Source organism: Macrotis lagotis, chromosome 7, assembly GCF_037893015.1.
Source record: "Macrotis lagotis isolate mMagLag1 chromosome 7, bilby.v1.9.chrom.fasta, whole genome shotgun sequence".
Classification (NCBI taxonomy): domain Eukaryota; kingdom Metazoa; phylum Chordata; class Mammalia; order Peramelemorphia; family Peramelidae; genus Macrotis; species Macrotis lagotis.
The window spans coordinates 70080114-70103584 of NC_133664.1; the positions used below are offsets into that span (position 1 = coordinate 70080114).

Sequence of the window (23471 nt, forward strand, 5' to 3'; positions counted from 1 at the left end):
TTGAAGGGTATCAGAAAGATAGAAGCGTAACCCCTTCAGCCCTGGCATTAAGGTGACAGACATCATTGCCCAGGACAGAGCTGTAAGAGAGAGACCAGCTGGCAGGGATTATTGAATATCCACTCTAGTGACATGATGTAGCCCATAGACACAGCCAGAAACCTCCTAACAGCTCATTCATCACAGATCAAATAATGATTATCAACTCCAACATTCTAACCTCCACCCATCTAGGATCTTTAGAACATGTAGTCATTAAAGAAATGTGGCCTCTGTGTCATGACAACCTGGTTTCAAGACTCGAACCCAGTCTCCAACACCTACTGACTGTGTGATCACTTGATCCTATTAGTCTCCCAGGCAACACTCACAGGCAATGAGTCCTAGGATGGAGGATGGCATACTAGAGGAGAGGGGGGTTTCTTATCTGGTATTTCCCTCTAGCTAGAAAATCACAGGCCTAAACCAAAAAGAAAAAGTATCAAAGGATACAAAGGGATTTCTTAAGGTTATCTACTCCACAGCTGCATCTAAATCTCCCCTTGGGTTTTTCTCTCTCTTTGAGTTTCTCTGTCTCTGTCTTTTGGACATAACGTTGCTTTCTTTTATTTTCCTCCAAAGAGGCCTTGGACTCCATAGCCTAATTTGATGGGTTTAATTCCTGTAATCTGATTAATGACCAAAAAAAGAATAATAAGAGGAATTTGGGCAAGCTATTGTAGTCATCTGCTTATTTAATATTCAGAATCTCAACCTTGCATCTTGTCCCAAAGATGTCTAAACACAGAGGTGATGCCAAGAAACTGAGTTCAGGGTGGGGGTGGAGAGGTGAGTTGGGGGAATGGGGAGTTAGGGGATGGAAACAGAAAACTAAATCTCTTGATGTCAAGTTCTGTTGGGGTTTTTTTTAACAACATATTTCTTCCAAAGTTTTAAATTTTAAAATGTTTGCTGAGGACTCTTTCCTTTCCATGAGAGAGCTTTAAGACCTTGAGAAAAACATTTTTCTCAAGTTTTTTCCCTTTGTGTCTTCTTTTTTTCCCATTTGTCCTACACTTTTAGATGGTTTTTTGGAGATGGTATGGTTAAGAGTTCCTTTTTTTCCCATTTGTCCTACACTTTTTGATGGTTTTTAGATGGTGAGGTTAATAGTTCCCTTCTACTTTTAGCTAATTTATGTTATTATTTCTAGTTCAGAAGCTGCCAAGTGCAATGGAATTGTCCAAAAGTAAATCCAAGTTTGTCAAGGAAGAACATTTTCCCCAGTTCCAAAATTAGAGGTGAAACCTATTGTACCCAGTGCTGCTAAGCTTTCCACATTGCCTCATGGCAGGGAACAGAGTTGGACCTGTCAAGCTGAAATCTGCAAATCTAGAAGTTTAGATTTGATTCAGGGAATCCTGGAAGGCATTCAAAACTCACAGTGCTTAACCATAATGTGGAAATATTTCAAGAGAACTTCAAGGGACTGAACTTTGTGTGACTGACTGGGGAAATGTTCTTACTGCTTCTAAGACCACAAAGGTAACTTTCCCCAGGAGAAAATGTCGTAAATAACATGGATGAGCAATGTCTACATTTTCTGAGTGGGCACCTTGCCTTGTTTGTTTTCAGCTCATTCTGTGTGTACCAGCTAGTTTGCCATCTCCCAACTCATAAGGTTTTTATTCATTACAAAGCAAAGAATGACAAAATCTTAAATTTAAACAAACTTTAGTCTATTCATGAACAATAAATCTAGAAAGGCCTTGATAAATTATCTGATTCAAGTCCCTTCCTCCAAAGCACACAGATGACCAAAATATTGAGAAAAAATAGCTCTTTATATTTCTCTTGAAGGTGCTTTAAGGTCTAATGACAACTATTGCCCCTAATAAGGGAAAGAAGAAAGAAAGATATATAAAAATTACTGGCAATTAAAATGAATAAAAAGAACCTTTTAAAAATTGAAGTTTAAAAAATTTCATTTGTATTTTAAAGAAAAAAGTATTTGGGAGAATGAGTAGTAGAAGACAGTACAGTCTGTTTTCTAGATTTTCATTTGCTTTCTTTTCTCTTTATGGAAAAAGTGAAAATAGATAGTTTATTATAAATAAGTTTGATGCTTTTCAGTTTCTGAGCAGTTCATGAGGGCACAATCAGAAACAAATTGCTTTCTGTGTTTGAATAGACAGAATCAAATAACTCCTTTGTAAATCTCACTTTTATGAGGCCATTAGGAGCCTCATGCCCTTGTATTTCTATTCTTTTCTGTTTGGTATGAAGGATATCACAAGTTAAGTCCCAGTCCTCAGCACAATCATTGAGGATATCAATACTAAACAAATTCCCAATGACAATGAGGAATGCACTTCTCAAGGGTATAGCAGTAGAAAGATGAAGCTCCAAATTTGGGTTGATTTTCAAAGTCCTATGTTGAAAAGAGGGAAAATACTCACTTTGAGTAGGCAACTTTGTCAGAGAATCTGCTAAGAAGAAGCTGCATGTGGGACCTAAAACAAGCAGTTCCAGTCTACCTTATAAAGATTACAGGTTGCTTTTTACTTCCTGAATTCAATACAAAAGTCATCATTAATAGAAATGTAGCCTAATGCCTGGAATGGATAGGAATTTAGAAAGGAGAAACAAGAGGTGAAATGTAGTCAGTGAACTGAGTATGAGAAGAGTTCACAAGAAAGGAATAATGAAAGTGGCACAATTGCAGGAATGAATTGAAAGACAAGTTTTGATGGGAGCATCTTATATTTGTTCCATAAGGCAAGTACAGATATTGCTAACTTACTAAATAATTTATGGTGGGAATTACTTTTTAGATATTTCCAAAATATATCAGGTAACTGATTTGAATTTACAAGACTAAGAGCCATTCCCCCTAACTTAAAATGGACAAAGGATACGAATAGAAAGTTTTCAAAGTCAGAAATCCAAGCTATCAATAGCTATTTTTCTTTTTAAAGATTCCAAATTTTGGAGTTCAAAAATTCTCTAATTAAAGAAATGTAACTTGAGGCAACTGTAAGCAATCACTTCATACCTATCAGATTATTAGTGTCAAAAATGGAAAAATGACAAATAGTGTAGTGTTTGTAGTAAAACAGGTACAGTAATACATTGTTAGTCCAACTGTGAAGTAATCTAGTCATTCAGTAGTATAAAACCTATGGTGCCAAAGTGTCAAATTGTGCAAACTCTTTGACCAGAGAAATAACGTAAATTAATTCAGGGATAGATTGACACTGCTTTTTAAGGACTAGATTAATAAGTAGAGAAAAAAGGTTCATCTCCAATAGTATGAGAATTCATAAATTTAGAGGACAATTTTAAGAGCTTTTTAAACTTATTTTTACTTATTTCATAAAAGGTTTTGGAAATAAACTAGACATCTACTAAAGTGCAGACCAGTGGCAATGTACATATGTAGAAGAAGCATTGACAATGATGACAGCTTGGATCTTGGTGATATAGTTCTGTTTTCATTCCTCCTGAAAAAGAAGGGAAAAAAGATAATGTGATAGGAATAAAATTACACTTTCAAGATCCTGGAAAGAGCTACCATGGCACTGCTATTATACCTTCTGCAATTAATTGGACAATTTTGAAGAAAATGAGAACTTCTCTTTTATCTATATTGGCATATTTTCTATGATTTGTTCTCTAGTTCTCCTTGGGGAATGAGAAAAATCAGTCTTGATATGTTTGATTTTAGTTTTTAAAAATGTAAATGCATTAGTCATTCATTCATTCATTTAGTTATTTTTAGTTTTTGCAAGGCAATGGTGTTAAGTGACTTGCCCAAGGCCACACAACTAGGTAATTATTAAGTGCCTGAGGCTGGATTTGAACTCAGGTCCTCCTGACTCCAGGGTCAGTGCTCTATCCACTGCACCACCTAGCTGCCCCTATATATGTGGTTTTAAGTGTAGTAAAGAGTCAAATTAATAATTTTTCTTTGCAATTTTTTAAATTTTTTTGAAAAAATTAACATGAAAATAGTAAAGCTATAAAAATGGATATCTTCAGACATACAATGGAAAAATAGTTTATATCTAAGTTGAATATTTTAGACTATCTTTTATGAATACTTTATTTAATTCAAATAATTTTCATGGCTAAGTTGATAAATCAGCCTATATTCTAGCAGGGGAATCTAAGTGTTCAAATGAACCTTTGTTCTTCATTTTTTTTAGAGATAATTACAATTACTTTGAGAGCCAGAGACAAATGAAAATGATAGATAAGAAGTTCATTTAAGCTAGCTTCAACCTATAGAGTCAAAAAAATCTTATCAGGAATTCTAACAAGTACTAAAATGGACTAATTTGAATTATTCTCACCTTTTCCTTCTGATCACTTTTTAAGGGAAATAGTAACAAACCTAGAAATAGATACAAAACTTCCAAAATAATCAGGAATGCAGAAATGTTAAGGGACCTAGAAAATTCACAGATAACATAATAGTTCACATATGTATATCTGCTTAAGATTTTTTTACAAAATATCTTTCTCATTGTCTCACAACAAGTAGTGAAAATATCATTATTGTCATTTTACATGCAATAATAATAATAATAGTTTTTAGATAGTGCTTTAAGGCTTTCAGAATGTTTTACATATATTATTTCATATTACTTTCACAATAATCCTGTGTAAAAGTAGTCTTATCCTCATTTTACAAAAAATTTAAATGCTATATAAATATTTACTATTATTTCAGATGAAGAAATTGAGTTTCAGGGAACCATGCTAATACTTAGAGTCATGATAATAAGTATTAGAACTAGAATGTTAAGTCACATCCACAGATGTACTAACAGTCGTTTCATCATACATGCAATCCTTTATGAATCATACTTAAAATCGGTTGTGTTATATGAAAATGTTTTAATTAAAGATTTTGAGTTAAAGATTTTGTGATATGTTTTCATCTGATATAAAGAAATCCAATCTTCTTGGAGACTGATTATCAGATACCCCAGCTGATATTCATTTTCTAAAATACTATATTTAATCTTTTAATAGCAGTGAGTATATTGGAATAAATGGGATGCTTTTACCATTCAGTTTACCATCTTCTCTTCTTTTTATCATACTCTCTTGTAGCATAAGTACCTTCTTTCTGAACCTCTCCCTTTCTCCATTAATCACCTATTTTAGCCCTTCTGAATGCTAAAGTGATCTACTATGTGCAAGGTCTTATGCTCGATGCTGAGGAGCCAAAGATGAATAGTAGTCCCTCCCCTCAGGGGGCTTATATTCTACTAAATAATACACACTTTCAAATTTGCAAAATGATGCATTTACATTCCTTCTAGGCTCACAACTTTTGAAGTAGATATTACATAAATATTATCCTGATTTCACTAATAAGGAAGCTGAGGGCAGTGAAAATGAAGGATTTCCTCATAATATATAGCTAGTAAGTGTGACAAGGGAAAAAAGGTCTACAGCACCATCAGTTCATTGGAAGATCTGCTTAAATCAATCTCTCTCTCTCTCTCTCTCTCTCTCTCTCTCTCTCTCTCTCTCTCTCCGTCTCCCTCCCTCCCTCCCTCTGACTTCTGATATTTCATTAGATTTTTTATCTAATCAATATACATACCACCGTCATTAATGTAGAGCCAAATCCATCTAGCCTTTTAAGCTTGTGAGTTTGTCATCAAGGTATTCCTCATAAATCCTCCATAACACGTCTACTCAATGTGCTAAAGGCCTTCCTGGTTATCTATATATTATCTCTTATACTTGTAACATAACTAGCCCACCTCTTTTTCCATTCCTACATTCCTGATATTTTTTACTCCATGTCTTGAATTTTTCTTTCGCATAATCTAGCCATGTCATTCCTTATATACCAATTCCCTCCCAAATTTAATTTAAAGTCCTCTGACCAGTATTTTAGGCCTTTTATAATCTGACACCACCACCCAAGATTTCTATGCCTAGTTCACAATTACTTTCTACCTACTTGTGTTCCATCCATATTGGTCTACTTTTCTGGAAATTCCTACCTATGTAGTTCACTTTCCCCTCTTCCATTTGCCTAGGATTGTCTTCCTTCCCATTTTACCTATTAAACTTCTATTTGTTATCATGGGAATTCATATTGTATCTGCTCCATTACACCTTCCTAGAACTTCATTGGTTAATAATAACCTTCCTCCCCAGACTTTCTAAAATATTTTGCTTTGTTATAATATAGCTATTTCTAGGGCGTCTAAGTGGCGAAGTGGATAGAGCACCGGCCCTGGAGTCAGGAGTACCTGAGTTCAAATCAGGCTTCAGACACTTAATAATTACCTAGCTGTGTGGCCTTGGGCAAGCCACTTAGCCCCTTCTGCCTTGCAAAAACCTAAATAATAATGATAATAATAATAATAATATAGCTATTTGTGTTTGTGTCCTATCCTAGACTATAAGCTAAATGAGGACAAAGATCATATCTTATCTAAATTTTTATCCTACCAGGACATAACAGAGTGCTTTAAAAATAGCAGGTGCTTGACAAATGTGTTGAAATATTGTATGAACTTAACATATGAAAGGGAAATATACAGTTTGAGAATGCTCCAACATTGAGATTTTTTCATCCAAAATATCTTCCCCTCCCTTGTTTTTGGTAATCATTGAAAATAGTGGGTGCTTATTTTATCTACACCTCTAAATCATTTTGTGTTTTTTATAGATTCTGTTATGGAAAATTTTCTGTAAAAGCCTGCTCATTACCTCAAGTTTTTATTAAAGGAAGGAAGTTTTATAAGGAGACTTCCAATATGACTTATGAATATTCATGTTTAGACCCTCTAAGACAACAAGAAATGAGCCAAATAAAGTTAAAGAACAATAAAAAGAGATTGGGAAAGAAAAAAATACTTAAAAAGAAACTTCACAGAAAAAAACAGGAGATACCCTGATACGCTGATACCCTGGATTAGGAAAGAAAAAGGAAATCCTAATGCAATGAATAAGGACTATGGGGTAAAAAAAAAAGAACTCTACAAGGGTAAAAAACAATATTAACTAAAACTGCCAGAAATGAGAATTGCATAAGAAGAACTCTCCTAGTGGGTGAGAAGCTTAATGAAAAACAACTTTTAAAGGTTGAGAAAGGAATTTAGAACTTATAAAGCAGAAATCTGAAAAACAAGAGACTTTGTGAATCAGAAGAGGAGGCACTTTATTAAGTATCTGTCAATATACAAGACACTGGGCTAAGTGCACAGATCATAAAGCAGTAATAGAAATTAGTCGCACAAAATTACTATATATGATTTAGGTTACCCATATTATACATATATATATATATATATGTATATACATATATATGAAATATATATGACATACACTGAGAAATTGTTTAGACATTTCCTGATTCAAATGTTTTATTCAATTTTATCACAACTATCTGTTTTGATTTCTATTGTCTTTTTTCTTATTTCTAATCTTCCCATGAGACGCCACTTTTACTATTGTCCATTCAGTCTGAAAAGCACCATTTCTTGAAGATTCATGTGAAAGATTCAGACAATATTCTTTGTTAAGTAATTAATATTCAGTTGTACAACAGATCCATCAAGTGATTCTTAATTTTTCTCCTCAGATGGAGTATGATATTATTTATAAATTTTTTTATTTATTTAAGGCAATGGGGTTAAATGACTTAACCAAGGTCACACAGCTGGGCAATTATGAAGTGTCTGAGGTCGAATTTGAACTCGGGTTCTCCTGACTCCAGGGCCAGTGCTCTATTCACTGTGCCACCTAGCTGCCTCACTGGAGTGTGATATTATAAAATCAGTAGACACTCTGAAAAAAGAAAATAACAGAAATTGACCACAAACATATAGAGAAGCAATAAATATGAGAATCATGGAATAATACTAGTAGTCCACACAAATTAAAACTGTGGACTTTGAAAACAGAGATCAGCTAGACGATCTGAGAATTGCTGGTATTCCAAGGGGGAAACATGATGTAATAAACAATGCAAATACTATATTTTAGGAAGTCATGCAAGAAATCTTTCCAGAGATATTGAAAATAGAGAACAATATGCATTTTGAGAGAGTACATAAAGCATTGTCAGAGGTGAATCCCATATTTAAATTATCAAGAAATCATCAAGTTCAAGAGCTTCAACTCTAAATAAAGAATTTTTCAAGCAGACACAAAGAAGCAATTTACACATCAAGGAATGTTATTTCAAATTGTAAAAACCTATTAATCAATGTTAAAATTAATGAAATAAAAGCCTAGTTATAAGGAGACAAAAGCAAAGTAGACCATCATATATGCTATATAAAATATTCCACAAAACTGGGCATACTTCTACATAGACTGAGAAAGAGAAGTAAAAAAAAAATTATAAGAGTTAAAGTGTAATCAAAGTATTTGGATCTAGACTGGGAGAGAAAGGAGGTTGGATATATGTCTGACCAAGAGCATGATGTTAGAAATTGGAATCATATTGTTTTAAGCAAATTTTGTTGTTTATAATTATAATTGTAAACAAATGTTATTTTTTTTAAATCATTGAGTTTAAAATCATTGAGTTGTAGACACAAGTGATATGAATAGAGTTTTCAACAATAGAGATTCTAGCTATCAAAAGTCAATCTTGGAGTGGCTAGGTGGCATAGTGGATAAAGCATCGGCCCTGGAGTCAGGAGTACCTGGGTTCAAATCCGGTCTCAGACACTTAATAATTACCTAGCTGTGTGGCCTTGGGCAAGCCACTTAACCCAATTTGCCTTGTAAAAACCTAAAAATAAAAAGTCAATCTGAAATTGTCAAAGTTATTCAAAAATCACTAATAGTCTGGAGAAATCAAAATTAAAGAAATTTTGCTCTGAGGATAATCGCCCCTCCCCTTATAGAATCAAAAGTATACATGCTTTAGACCAGGAAAGAACCTTAGAGAGCATCTAGTCCCTCTCTTCCATTTTATTTAGATATAGAAACTGAGTAAATGGAAAACTTGCTTTTCAGTTGGCTGAATAAGGGAGCTATTCTAAGCACATCCATATCATACAGTCTTGCCAATCATGTTCAGGAATGTTAGTGTTAAAGCTTTGTGGAAAATGAATTGGAGAAGGGAACAATCACAGGAAGATGGACATATTAGAAGATTATTGCAACAGTTCCAGGAAGAAGTGTTGAATTTTTGAAATATGTTGGTGGCTTTGTGAGTGAAGATAAGAAGAAATATATAAGGGATATTATGGAAACAGAAGTGATTACAACTGATTGGCTATGGGGTGGGGGGGAGTAAGAGAAAATTCTTAAGGAGGGAAGGATCACTGACAGAAAAAGTTTTAGAAAAGGCAGTGATAAGTTCTCTTTGGTACTAAAATAAATTAATAAAATGAGGTTTTCATGAACAAAAAGCAAATCTCATATAAAATACATAATCAGTAAATGATTTTTGAGTGGGTAAATAAGAATGGAACAGGGAAAACCAAGAGTTATGTCAGACTGGAGAAGACTGGAAAACCAGAAAATTTTGGCCAAAAGAAACCAATGAACATGAGAACCAAGTCACAGACCAGTTTTCCTTGACCTAGATAGATGGGATTTGAGTCTCAAAAGAAATCTGAAATTGAGAAAAGAATAAGTAAAATGTAAATATGGTCAGCAAAAAGCCCTAACCAAGTTTAAGATGAAGAGCAGCAATTAGCCAGATCATTTACAGGTATCCAGCAGAATGGCAAATTAGCATCAGAGAAGCTTAGAGCTAGTTCTGGGGATTTAGTCACAGAAAGGACAAGGAATCAAGCCGTGACATGAACTGGGTACAGTGTAAGGGAGCTAAGAGGTAGGGACCCAGTTATAGGGCAAGTGTGTAAGGTAGAAATCCTGTTATTAGGAGATCGATCATAGGATCTCTAATCAACTGTGTCTCCAATCCACTAAATGAAAGGATTTCAGACTTCAGCAACTCATATGCAACTTTTAAAAGTAGAGGACAAAAATCCCTTTCAAACTTTGGGCTAATTTACAAATGAAAAGGTCTAAGAGTGGGGAATCTTGCTAGGGAGGACACACCAGGGCTCAGAGCTGAGAACCCAAAGGTGCAGAACTGTGAGGCCTTCCCTCTGGCTCTCTTGGCATTGCATGAATATCACTGGAACACATGGGCCACCTATCAATTTGCAGTCTCCTGCTTTCTTGCTACATCATCAGCCTATATCCTTATTCAGTCATAGATCTCTCTGGTAGTCTTTGCACTGCTTTGGTTGTACATTTCTTAATTGGAAATATATTCTATCTTCCATTCTTAAACTTATGGTATTTATGCCCACCATTTGCTTCTCCTTCACCATTTGGGGAACCTGAAACTATAATTCTTTATAGAGGCTAAAGTATTCCCCGATTCAAAACCACATAGCATCAGCAAGAAAATATTGACGTTAAAAAGATGAGCCTATATTTCAGGGAGAATATTGATGCTAAAAAGATGAGCCTATGTTTCAGGGAGAATATTGACATTAAAAAGACTTAATCTGCATAAAATACTTGTTGGTTTCTTTAACAGTCTTCTTATTTGATATCCCTTAGCAACCAGCTTCTTTTAGAACCGAGTTTGGTGTCAAGGCTTAAAGGAATAGCATCCCTGAAAACAGAATAGTATTTACCTGGTTTCATACTATTTACCACATTGTGAATTACTCCAAGCAGCCTTCAATCATTTGTTCCCTATCAAATGGACAGAAAATTGTTATGGAATGATCTGATATTTTTATTTGTTTCCTTCCCCTTAGGGAGGGTTTCCTAGGATTGGCATTAGTCTACTTCCTTAAAGGAGGGAGTTTATTACCTTTTTGATTTCCTTTTGAAATAAATCTATTCCAAACTATAGCCTATAACCATTGGAGGTCATTAGTTTCTCAGAAGACAGCTCTAACAGGACTCAGGACAATGTAAATATTGTCTAAGAAGTTCCTGCATTGCAAAGGGAGTCTAAAATGAAGAGGCTTTATTTGATAAAGGATCCATTTTGCAGAAAATAAAATCTGTCAGTGTTTTCTAAAATTTTTGATTGTAGAACAGCATTTCCATTTTCACTACTTGTAAAAATCATATAATTTTCTATATTTCTTATCTAACAAATTTAGTGGGGGTTTGAATAATCAATATTGGGATTATATACCAAAATCCAATGTCTGCTCATCAGCAGACCAGCTTAACAATTGTTTTATAAAATTATTTTCTACCCCAAGGACAAGTCATACTTCTGTAATAATCAACTTTTTTTACTATTCCATGTGAAAAGAAAGGTTGATTTTATTGTTCTCCTTCACTACTAACAGAGAAGAAGTGAAATTTGTTTTCTAGTTAGTACAAAACAGAGGTGAAATATACTAAGCTCAAATAACCTATATATTTTGATAAATTGGGAACTCTAAATAGCATCTAATCTTGCATCTTCATTGCAGTCATGGCAAAGTACTTCCATTTTTGAGTCCCCATAAACTATGATATAAATAACATAAAATGACCATTCAGTTGTTCAATCATGTTGGATTCTTTGTGACTCAATTTGGGGTTTTCTTGGCAAAGATAATGGAGTCATTTGCCATTTCCTTTTCCAACTCATTTTAACAATGAGGAAACTGAGAGTTAAGTGACTTGCCTACAGTCACACAACCAGTAATAAGTGTCTACAACTAAATTTGAACTAAGGAAGAGAAGTCGATCTACTCCAAAACCAACACTCTATCCACTGTATCACTAGTTGCCCCAGTGATCATTCAGCTAGGTTCCAAAACCTTGGACTCATCTCGATTCATCCTCCTTCCTTCATTCCTCACATCCAGTCAATTACCAATCTTGTCAATGATTTTTCCTTAAACTTTTTTTTCATTTATACCCTCTTTGGACCTAAGGTTCCTCATCTATAAAAATGAGGAATTTGAACTGGCTCACATGTCTTTTCCAGGTCTAAATCTATGATCCTGTGAGCTGATAGTTTAGCTCCTTGAGAACAGGGACTTGGTTCAATATTTAGCACAGTGACTGGCATGTAATAGGTATTTATCAAATCCTTATTAATTGAGTGATCCTAACGTCTTTTACTTAAATTTCATTAGTTCGAGTCTTTATCATCTTATAACCACACAACTGTAATAGCTAATATAACTTATGCTCTCCTTCTATTCACCCAATATACTGCAGCTGGATCCATATTTTTAAAATACTGTCATCTACCATTCAAATACCTTAAATGGTTTCCTTTTTCCTATTACATTAAATCTAATCGTGGCTATATGGCTTTCAGACTTCTCCCTAATCTGTTCCTACCCTATCTATCCATAGAACCTTATATCCTAGGTTCTACAGGAAACCAGAACTACCCTGCTTCTACTCTCAAGTTTTCCCTCGTACTTATTACCTAAAATGTATTCCTTTGTTTTCCCCATCTATCTAAATCTACACAAAACTCAATGGAAAGTTGTAGTCATTTTTGAAGACTCCAGTTTTCATTGATTATCCTTTCCTCCAGGTTCCTTCTAGCACTTAAAGCTTGTGTCACAGAGATACTACCTAAAGCCTTCCATTAAGTCCAGAACAGTAGAAGGAAATGCCCTCCTTTCTCTGCATGACATGGTTCTTTGGTTCTAAGACCAACAACTTGAATCAATATTTTGGTTCATCATTAGTTCTATGATTTCTACAAAAGCTTAAAGGCTTTTTTGTCTATTTAGGGAAAGGTTAGATAGTTGATTGACAAACAAGCATAGCCTACATGTTAGTTGAGAATACCTACTGGTATTTTAGGAAAACATCCACAGGATCTCTGAGTTAGAAGGAACTCCAGGGACCTCTTAGAACAATTATGTCCTGAAATAATGTACCCCCCCCAACAGCAGAATGAATAAGTCTACCTTCTGCTTGAAGATCCAAAGTCATCTCTCTTGCCTCCCAAGAGAGGTTAGGATGTTCTTCTTCACATTAACCTAAATTTGGTTCTTAACAATTTCTAACCTGCTACTGTTAGTTTTGCCTTCTGAGGACAAACAGCTCAACATATCAAGTGCCTGACCTATGGTCCTCTCAATTACCTGAGATCATTATTATGTTTTCCCTGTTTTCTCTTCTCCAGGTTAAATGATTACACATCCTTTAACTAGATGTCATATAGAATACTTAAATCTCTTCATCCTCTTGCTAATTCTCCTCTGGAAGCTCTCCAAGTAATCAATGTCCTTGCTACTATGCAGTACCCAGACCTGAATGCAGGACTCCAGAGATAGATTGGTGAGGAAAGAGTACAATTGTGCTCTAAATCACCTGCCTAGTCCAGGTAGGACATTAGGGCTCAGTACATTCTAGGTTATAATATTGTTGACTCATACTTATATTCTATGAAAATCTTGGATCTTTTTTAGACAAATGGCTGCCTAGACATAACTCTCTCATTTTTCACTTATAGAATTGATTTTTTTAACCTAATTCTAAGAATTTGTACCTATACCTGGTAAATTTCATATTAGATTCTACTCAGCATTCCAGCTGGTTGAGAACTTTTTGAATGCTATCATTCAAAGTGTTAACTATCTCCTTCTGCTGAAAATTTGATAAGCATCCCATCTTGCCCTTATCCAATTCATTGATAAAGACTGTTAAATAGTCCAGGATATAGTTCACTGGAGTTCTCCTTTCATTAACATCTTTCTCTTGAGAATTTTAGAATTGATTACACAAAAGGCGATAAATAGAAACTTGACAACCCAGCATGACTTGCTCTCATCAGAGAGGGTGGTGTCCTCTATAGCAAAGCAGAATTGAAGTGGCTAAAAGGAAATGTGTTTAAGTTTAGAGAATTCATCCCAAGTGTTCACATGGAGGTTTTGTGCCTGACCTGTGGTAGAGCATTCTAAACTTGCATTGGTCTTAGCAACCACAGTCTGACTGCAAGACTCTAACATACTGGTGTCATTTTGGTCCTCTTCAAGAACAAAGATGGACTTCCAGGGCAGAGACAGGAAGCTCCTAGAGTTTTTCCTAACAACTTTAAATGAAGCCTCTACACAGATCTTAGAGCTATAGATCCCACCAAAAAAAGAGTAAAATAAGTTCTCAACTCAATATATCATAGAAGATCTTCAGTAAAAGTCTGTCTCTTACTCTGGGAGTAAGGAGGAAATATAACCCAGTGAGAGGCTTCTAGCCACAGTGCCACCCTGGTCTCAGCAACTAGACAACAGGCCAGGTCCCAACTCTGATAGAACAGCAGGCCAGCAAAGAGGGTCCAAGTTCAGACAAAATCTGAACCCTGAGAACACTGGAGCAACAGACAGGACTGGGTAAGGGAAAAAACCACTGCATAGGCAGAGCCTGAACATAAAGGAGGAAGCAAATCTCTACCTGGGCTGCATAGGTAACATCTAGGCAAGTGATAAGTCAGGGATCAGACCCCAGCCCCAGCACAGAAAGTTTGGGTCTATACTCCCCAGGAGCAGAGCTTAACCATCATAATAAGCAAAAAAACCCAGAAAGCTACTATTCAGATGGAGATGGTAAAAATGCTATCTCAGAAGAAGAAAATAGTAAAAAAAATTGCTTACCTGGGAAGTCTCAAGAGTTTATGAATTGAACTCAAATCCAAAATCTCATGGAAGAGCTTAAATAATTTTAAAAACCAAAGAGGACAGAGAAAAGGAAAAATATAAAAAATAAATAAGTCATAGAGGAGAATTATGAAAAAATTGACTGAAGAAATCAACTCCTTTAAAAGTAAAAATGATAACTGGAACAAAGAATATAAAATCAACCAACTGGAAAGGAATATAATTCATCAAAAAGTAAAATTGACCAACTAGAAAAAGAAAATAACTCATTCAAAAGTGAAATTAGCTGACTGGAAAAGAAAACATAAAAGCTAACTAAAGAAAATAAAACCCTAAAAATTAGCATTGGAAATTGTAAACTAATGAACCTAAGAGACACCGAGATTCCATCAAATGAAACCAAAAGGCTGAAAAAATGGGAGAAAAATATAAAGTACCTTTTAGGAAAAACAAACAACCTGGAAAATAGATTCAGGAAAGATAATTTACGAATTATTGGTCTACACAAAAGCCTCAATCGAAAATATCTTTCAGAAAATTATCATGGAAAATTGTCTTAATATCCTAAAACAAGATGACAAAAAAATAGTCTTTGAAAGAGTCCACAGAATACCTCCAGAAAGAGACCCCCAGAATAAAAATTCCAAGGAATATATGGCCAAATTTCAGAATGCTCAATTAAAGGAGAAAAATACTGCAAAAATAAAAAAGAAGCAACTTAATACCAAGGAAGCACAATCAGAATTACATAGTACTTTATCAGCTTCAACATTAAAGGATCAAAGGTCTTTGAATATGATATTCTAGAGGACAAAAGAGCTTGGATTACTATAAAGAATTAACCACTACGCAAAATTCAGCATATTCTTTCAGGGAAATAGAGAGATTTTTAATGAAATATTGGACTTCCCAAATTTTATTATAAAAGACCAGAATTGAATGGTTTGATCTACAAATACAAGACTCAAGAAATGCATAAAATGTAAACAAAAAGGGGGGAAAATGCTGGTCGAGAACATTAAACTGAATACAACCTTATAAGGGAAGATTATACTTGTAACTATTGAGAAAACTATATTTCTCTTAGGATATTTAAAAGAAACCTACTTAGAAGATATGGGTAGAGGATAACCATGGAAAGGTTGAGCCTTCAATCAATACCTTAGCTAATGAGGGTTGAATATAGTTGCAGGGATTGTACTTGAGAGGTTATGGGTATAAATGAATCAAAGTGATGTCGATTATGATTATGAGGGCTGTATTTTCTATTGGGACAAAGGGAAGGAGAGTCATTAGAGGATATATATATATATATATATATATACATACATATATATATATATGATTAAATCATTAAGAGATCTTACTTTACTAGAAACTTTAGTTAAGGAGGATTATAATACAATAGGGACAGAGGGAGAGATGTACTTAGAAGGGTTGGGAACAAATAGATCGTGAAGTGATCTTGCCTAATTCCATACTTTAGTTGAGAAAGCTTGTAGTGTTATAGTTGGAGTACTATAGGGACAGAAGGAGAGTGTAGTTGATATTTTAGTTAAGAACAGTTATAGTGCTATGGTTGAAATACTAAAGGGACAGAGAGAAAGAGAGAGTATACCCAATAGTTTGGTTGGGAAAAGTTGTGTTATGGTTGGAGTACTATAGGGATAGAGAGAGAGAATGTGCTTAGAGGGAATGGTCATGAATAGATCATGAAGTGATTTTGCTTAGCTTGATTCTTCAGCCAAGATTGGAGAGCATGTGCTGGGGGGGGGGAATATAAATGGTTCATGAAATGATTTTAATTTATATGATACTTTGGGTCATGAAGATTGTGTATCCATGGAGAGTACTTGAAAAAGAGAGTGTGGTATAAATTGACTATAATTTGCTCTTATGTATGACTCTTAAGAAGTATACTTCTATTGAGTCAGAAGAGGGGAGTGTACTTAGAGAGTGACTATGAGGCAATGTTGCTTATCAATCAGGCAACCCTTGAGAAAGGTACTGCTATCGGGAAAGATAAAAGAAATATATTTTGACGATCAGGTTAAAAGTACAAGATAGGGTTAAAACAATAAAGACATGAAAAGAAGGATTACACTAGGAGAGAGCTAGGCATTCAAGGATAAATAACACCACTTAAAGAGGCACAAAGACTTACTTTAGTAGAGGGATATGAGTGTGTGAACACTGAGTAAATATTACTTTTTACCTTTTTTACAGATTTGACCCAAAAAGGGAATAACATACCTTCTCAATTGAGTTTAAACATCTATCCTACCCCACAGGGAAGTGGGGGGGGAGAAAGGGAAAGAAAGGGGAAGAAGGGACTGATAAAAGGGAAGGTGAAAGTAAAAGTAAAAGTAAAAAAAGTTAAAGGGTAAAAGGAGGAATAAGGGGAAAAGAAAGAGAAAAGTATAAATGGGGAAAGATAACATGGAGGGAAATAAAAAATTAATAATCATAACTCTAAATGTGAATAAGCTGAACTCTCCCTTAAAACAGAAGGAGATAGTAGAATGGATTAAAAACCAGAATACTCGGGGCGGCTAGGTGGCATAGTGGATAAAGCACTGGCCCTGGAGTCAGGAGTACCTGGGTTCAAATCTGGTCTCAGACACTTAATAATTACCTAGCTGTGTGGCCTTGGGCAAACCACTTAACCCCATTTGCCTTGCAAAAACCTAAAAAAAACCCCAAAATACTGCAATAAGTTGTTTACAGGAAACACATTTGAATCAGAGAAATATACACAGGGTAAAGGCAAAAGGCTGGAGCAGAATATATTAAGATTCAGCGGAAGTAAAAAAATCAGGGATAGCAATCCTGATCTCAAACAACGCAAAAGTAAAAAGAGATCTCATTAAAAGGGATAAGGCAGGAAACCACATTTTCTTTAAAGGTGTCAAAAGTAATGAAGTAACATCATTATTAAACATACATGTATCAAATGGTATAGCATCCAAATTCTTAGAGCAGAAGCGAAACAAATTACAGGATACATAGACAGCAAAACTATGATAGTGTTGGATCGCAACCTTCCTCTCTCAGAATTAGATAAATCTAACCACAAAATAAATAAGAAGAAAGTTAAGAAGGTAAACAGACTTTTAGAAAACTTAGATGGGAATAGAAAGGAATATACCTTTTTCTCTGCGGTACATGGCACCTATTGACTATGTACTAGGGCATAAAAACCTTGTAATTAAGTGCAGAAAAACAGAAATAATAAATGATAAATGCAATGATAAAATAAAAATTATATGTAAAGGGCCATATAAAGAGAAACCAAAAATTAATAGGATATTAAATAAACTAATTTTAAAGAATAAAGAAATCAAAAATTAATAGGATTAAATAACCTAATTTTAAAGACTAAAGAAATCAAAAAGTAATAGGAAATTAAATAACCTAATTTTAAAGAATAAGAAAGAATAAAGAATATAGAGAATAAATTATAAAAAAATCAACAATTCTATGCAAGATAATGACAGCAATTGAGACATCATACCAAAATGTATGGGATGTAGCAAAAATAACTTTAAGGGAAATTTTATATCTCTAAATGCTTATATGAATAAAATAGAGAAAGAGAGATCAATGAATAGGGCATGAAACTAAAAAAGCTAGAAAAGGAACAAATTAAAAATTACCAAATAAATACCAAATTAGAAATTCTCAAGATTGAAGGAAAAATTAATAAAATTGACAGTAAAAAAATCATTGAACTAATAAATAAAACTAATAGCTGTTTTTATGGAAAAAATAGATAAACTTTTAATTAATATGATTAAAAATGAAGGAAGAAAACCAAAGTACCAGTATCAAAAATGAAAGGATGAACTAACCACCAATGAGGATAAGGTGATTAAAGTGATAATTTGGAGTTATTTTGCCCAATTGTATGCCAATAAATTTGACAATCTGAGTGAAATGGATGAATATTTATAAAAATAAAAGCTATCCAAAAATAACAGACAAAAATACTTTAAAAACCCCAATTCAGAAGAAACCATCAATAAATTCCTAAGAAAAACTCTCCAGGTTTAGATGTATTTACAAGTTAATTCTACCAAACATTTAAAGAACAAGTAATTCCAATTCTATGCAAACTATTAAAAATAGGAGTTCTGCCAAATTCCTTTTATGACACTAATATGTTGCTGATACTTAAACCAGGAAGAACCAAAACAAATTATAGACGAATCTCCCTAATGAAGAACATTGATGCAAAAATCTTAAATAAAATTTTAGCAAAGAGATTACAAGTTATTACTAGGATAATGTACTACAATTAGGAAAGATTCATACCAAGTAGGCAGGGATGGTTCAATAAGGAATGATAAGCAGTTGCACTTTAGAGTAGCATGGAAAGAATTACAGCATAAACTGATGCTGAGTGAAGGGAGCAGAACCAAGAGAACATTGTGAAATTATCAGCTATGATGGATGTAGCTTCTTTCAGCAGTTCAGAGATCAAGGGCAGCCCCGAGAGACCTGCTTATAGACAATGCCATCCACATCTGGAGGGGGAAAAAACCCCACAGAATCTAAATGAATGTGCTATGTTCGCTTTTTTAAAAACTTTCCTTATGTTTTCTTTCCTATCTCATAATTTTCTTTTTTTCCCCTTTAGATCTAATTTGTCTTAAGCAAAATGACTAATATGTAAATACATCAAACTCATATGTACATGTAAAACTTTTACCAGACAGTTAGCTGTCATGGGGATGGGGGAGGGAAGGGATGGTGGCAGAAAAAATGTATAACTCATAAATTTGCAAATGGATGAATGTTGAAAAACTACCATAGCATGTAACTGGAAAAATAATATAAAATTTCATTCTGTATGAGTTACAAAAAAAAGAACAAAGGACAACAACCAACCAACCAACCAGTCTCTTTGGATTTACTCATTTAGCCAAGTTTGAGTCCCTTTAAAACTACAGTACAGTCCTGCCCACATTTCACCATCTTTTCCCCAGTCACAAAAATAGCATGAGATACTTAATAAAAATTTTCCTAAAACTAAGGTAAATGCTTAATACATTTACTGATTTATCAGCCCATCAATCCCACCAAAGTAAAGGAAGGAAGGAAGGAAGGAAGGAAGGAAGGAAGGAAGGAAGGAAGGAAGGAAGGAAGGAAGGAAGGAAGGAAGGAAGGAAGGAAGGGATAAACAGGAAAAGGCAGAGAGAGAGAGAGAGAGAGAGAGAGAGAGAGAGAGAGAGAGAGAGAGAGAGAAGGGAGGAAGAAAAAAAAAGGAAAGAAAGAAAAGCAAGTTAAGTAAACATTTCCTAGAAAACCCAGGATGGCTATCTAGCCCAGTCTTTGCAATTATAATTTATCTGGTCATGTGAAGGCTACCAGGGATAGTGGTCTTAAAACACTTAGATATTAAGGATGATGATAATAAGACTTTAATCTTAAAAGAATGGGAACCACTGCTGAATCAATAATCCATATTAATTTTGCTAGATTTCCCACCCATACATTTTCATGCCAACAATAATAATTATTTCAATCAAGGAAAGAATTGATTCTAATGCATGGATGAGTTGTATAAAGACAAGCCAGGTTGCAAATTCATTGTTTAGACAATATATGATTCTTTTCCAGATGAGATCTTTCAGGTTACCTTGAGATCACAATAATAAAAATAACACCTACTACTTTGTAATGCATTAATATTTCATCATTACTGTCAGAAAGAGAGAGATACTTTTAAATGAGCAACACATTTCCATTAAGCAAAAAAGCATGAATCAAGAGTAAGGGGTTTTAGAATAAATGTGATTCAGTTTTATCCAGATAAATGTTTTTCACTTAGATTATAATATTATTTTAAATAGATAATTAACCATACCATAATATTACATTTTACCTTCAGATATAGATTATAGTGTTATTGAGGATCCTTTCCTCAGCTATTAATGCTTTATAATTATCTTCATTAAGAGGATAAGGAAAATAATGGTACAGAACTTTTTGGTAATGAAAAAAAGCCAATTTATGATATCCTTCTTATAGAATGTTTCTATCTGCCATATAGGAGATGTGTCACTTCCTATTTAGTATATTATTCTCTAATTATCAATGAACTATAAAAATTCCCCTTCTTTGTTATAATGCTACTCTGATTGGTGGGGTCTTTCAACCAAAGTAAAATGAAAGTTCGAAATTTAGATCACTTATATAACATAAAAAGATAGTGGATTTGATTAACCACCTTTTATAAAATTATTATTTGTTCACATACTCTCTAAATTTCAACATTTTGTCCATGATAAGGGTCAATATTATGAATTACTAGAGTTTTTACTGTATATATATATATAAATATAGGTTGACATATATCTTTCATAATAATCGAAGCACTTAGTAACAAAAATAAATCAAATGAAAGATAAGATAGTCCTGTGACATCTAAATAAGTAAATGCATTAGGTCTATAATAGTAAACAGAGTCTGGCAGCCAAGAAAATAAATGAAGGTCCACAAAGCAAATAAATAAGAAAAGTGTTTTCAAACAATGAAGTTCCAAGTATTTGATGCAAGATACCATGATGATAATTATATTACAAAGGACCAAAGGAACAAAAGTATATTAGAAGCCAATAAACAATAAAAGTGTGAGAAGAGGGATATAAAATGGTAATACTTTTATATAGCATCCCGAAATTTACAAAATATTTTCCTTTCATACTTAGCTTATGTGGTAGTGGTAGTAGCATTCTTATCCACAATCTGTAAATGAGAAAACAGACACAGAGAATAAGTAATTTCCTTAAGGACACACAAAAAAGTTGTGGAATCCAAATAGGCTCTGCATGAAAAAAAAATGTTTAACTTTGTTAGGAGACAACATATGTCAATATATTTGTATTTTTGAATCTATACAAAAATACTAGCTATGTCATCAACAAAAAAGGATTTGTGATGCTGATATATGTCTGTAAGTATTAAAGCAATAGGACTGAATGTAATCCTATGTATGTCTTCAGAAGATCTCTGGACAATTGAGAGATGGAAATTATACAATTAAGCATCTGTGATTATGTGGATATAGCTGTGCTAAAGTCACTTTAGACTTGTTCTAAACTTTCTAGAGCAAAGAACAAAGATCTATTAATTAGTAACATTTATTATGTCTTTACTGTATTCTCAGTCTTATGCAGGGTGCAGGAGGAATTGAGCAAAAGTGAGGAGGAACCAGAATTTGAATCAATGCAAGAAAGTGTTTTCAAATAACCAAGTCAACTAAGAGTAAACAGATTGTTTTATAAAACAGCACACTTGCTCTCCTTGATGACATAGAGTTAGTGAATATATATTTATCAAGTGCCTGCTCCATGGTAGATGCTATGCTAATTGCTGGAGACACCAAGAAAGCTGAGCCCTCACCCTCCATAGAGAAGACCCGTAAACAACTGGACAAAACAACCACAACAACATCACCTAACTATATCTGGGATGAAGCAAGAAATGATCGACAGAGGGAAGGTAGCTGAAATCAGAGAGACTGGGGAACACTCCTTGGAGAAGGTGGGCTGGGACTCAGAGGAGGCCAGGAGGAAGAGATTAGTTGGGGTTCTTTCCAAGCATGGTGACAGCCAGAGGCAGATGACCATCTGACAAGGAAACTGTTAAAGGAATTTCTTCATGGGTTGAAACACTGAACTCCAAAGTCCCTTCCAACATAATGGTTCTAGCTTATGTGCTCTAGTGTTAATGATGTTTATATATAGTTCGTTTTCTTCTAACAAAATGTATTTAATGCTTAGAAACTACATGTAGTACCTTGGGTAACTCTCATATTTAAAAATCCCCAAAAGAACTACCCTAGGTTTAAGGCATTATATGTTTAAGAATCTACTTAAAAACTTAAAGTTTATATGTCCCCAATAACTGTTTGCTTCAATTAATGAGCCAGGGAACATATTCTTTCAAAGCAAATGAAATAGTATTGTAAGAAATAACAATAGAGTGTCTATTGTTAACTTAGGACATATTCTTCTATAGATACATATATACTATCAATGGAAAGAGTGAATCCACCTAAAGGATACTCATGGGGAATGTGTGATCAGATCTTACATATTGAGGTACAGTGCATGTCTCTGATGCTAAGGGTTCCTGGTGTCTGCAGATGCAGTGAGTCTGTCCCTACTGGTCTTTGGTCAACTCCCAAAGTCTCATATATGAGCATTTCTTCTCTCCAGGAGAGTCTTGCCTAGTGCAGAAGGCAAACTCTTTGGAAATATGGAACCAGCAATTAAAGTAAAACCCCTACATTTAATCTCAGAGCCTTATCCTTTTGTTCATGAGACTTGGAACAGAGACTTTAACCCTGATGAACAAAAGTTCTGATTTCTAATTCCTAACTTGCACTCCTTCCTAATCACTTTAGGGATTTCCCATTTGACAAACTATCAAGGTCTACCTGCATCTGAGACTCCCTGGTCTACCTCAGTATGACTCAAGATATCTTTGGGGTTTTAATTCAAATTCAAGGATGTGGGTAAATGCAAAAGTAAAGAATCCTTCCCAGACCTGGTAATATGTTACTCTATACCTCAATCCTTTGTTATAACTCCTGATATATATGGTCAGCAACAAGTCTCAATGGAGTAATCTAATTTATTATCTCTCTAGGTTCCTGGAGATTTTATCATGGCATTTTGTATTATGGCCCATTAGGTTTGGATGTTCTTGGATGAACAAGATGTCACCTGGAGGTTGGCATCATATACATTTAAAGTTTGTACAGAGCCATAGCTTAACAGGGTCCTTTTTAGAAGTTCAAAAATCTGATAATAGCAATTATGGGTAATAATCTGATAAACTTAGGTGCCATTTTCATAGTATATGCATATAGTATAAGTGATGTTTAATCTAAAT

At 34.2% G+C, this 23471-nt stretch overlaps 1 long non-coding RNA gene across 1 annotated transcript in view; it reads right to left on the reverse strand.

Annotated features, from left to right (window-relative positions):
* Positions 1 to 3330: 3330 nt before the first annotated feature.
* Positions 3331 to 23471, reverse strand: part of LOC141492621 (uncharacterized) — a 61882-nt gene continuing 41741 nt past the window's right edge. Inside the window, exon 3 of the long non-coding RNA XR_012469989.1 lies at positions 3331 to 3482. This is a non-coding gene — a long non-coding RNA (uncharacterized LOC141492621). The remainder of the gene's footprint in view (positions 3483 to 23471) is intronic.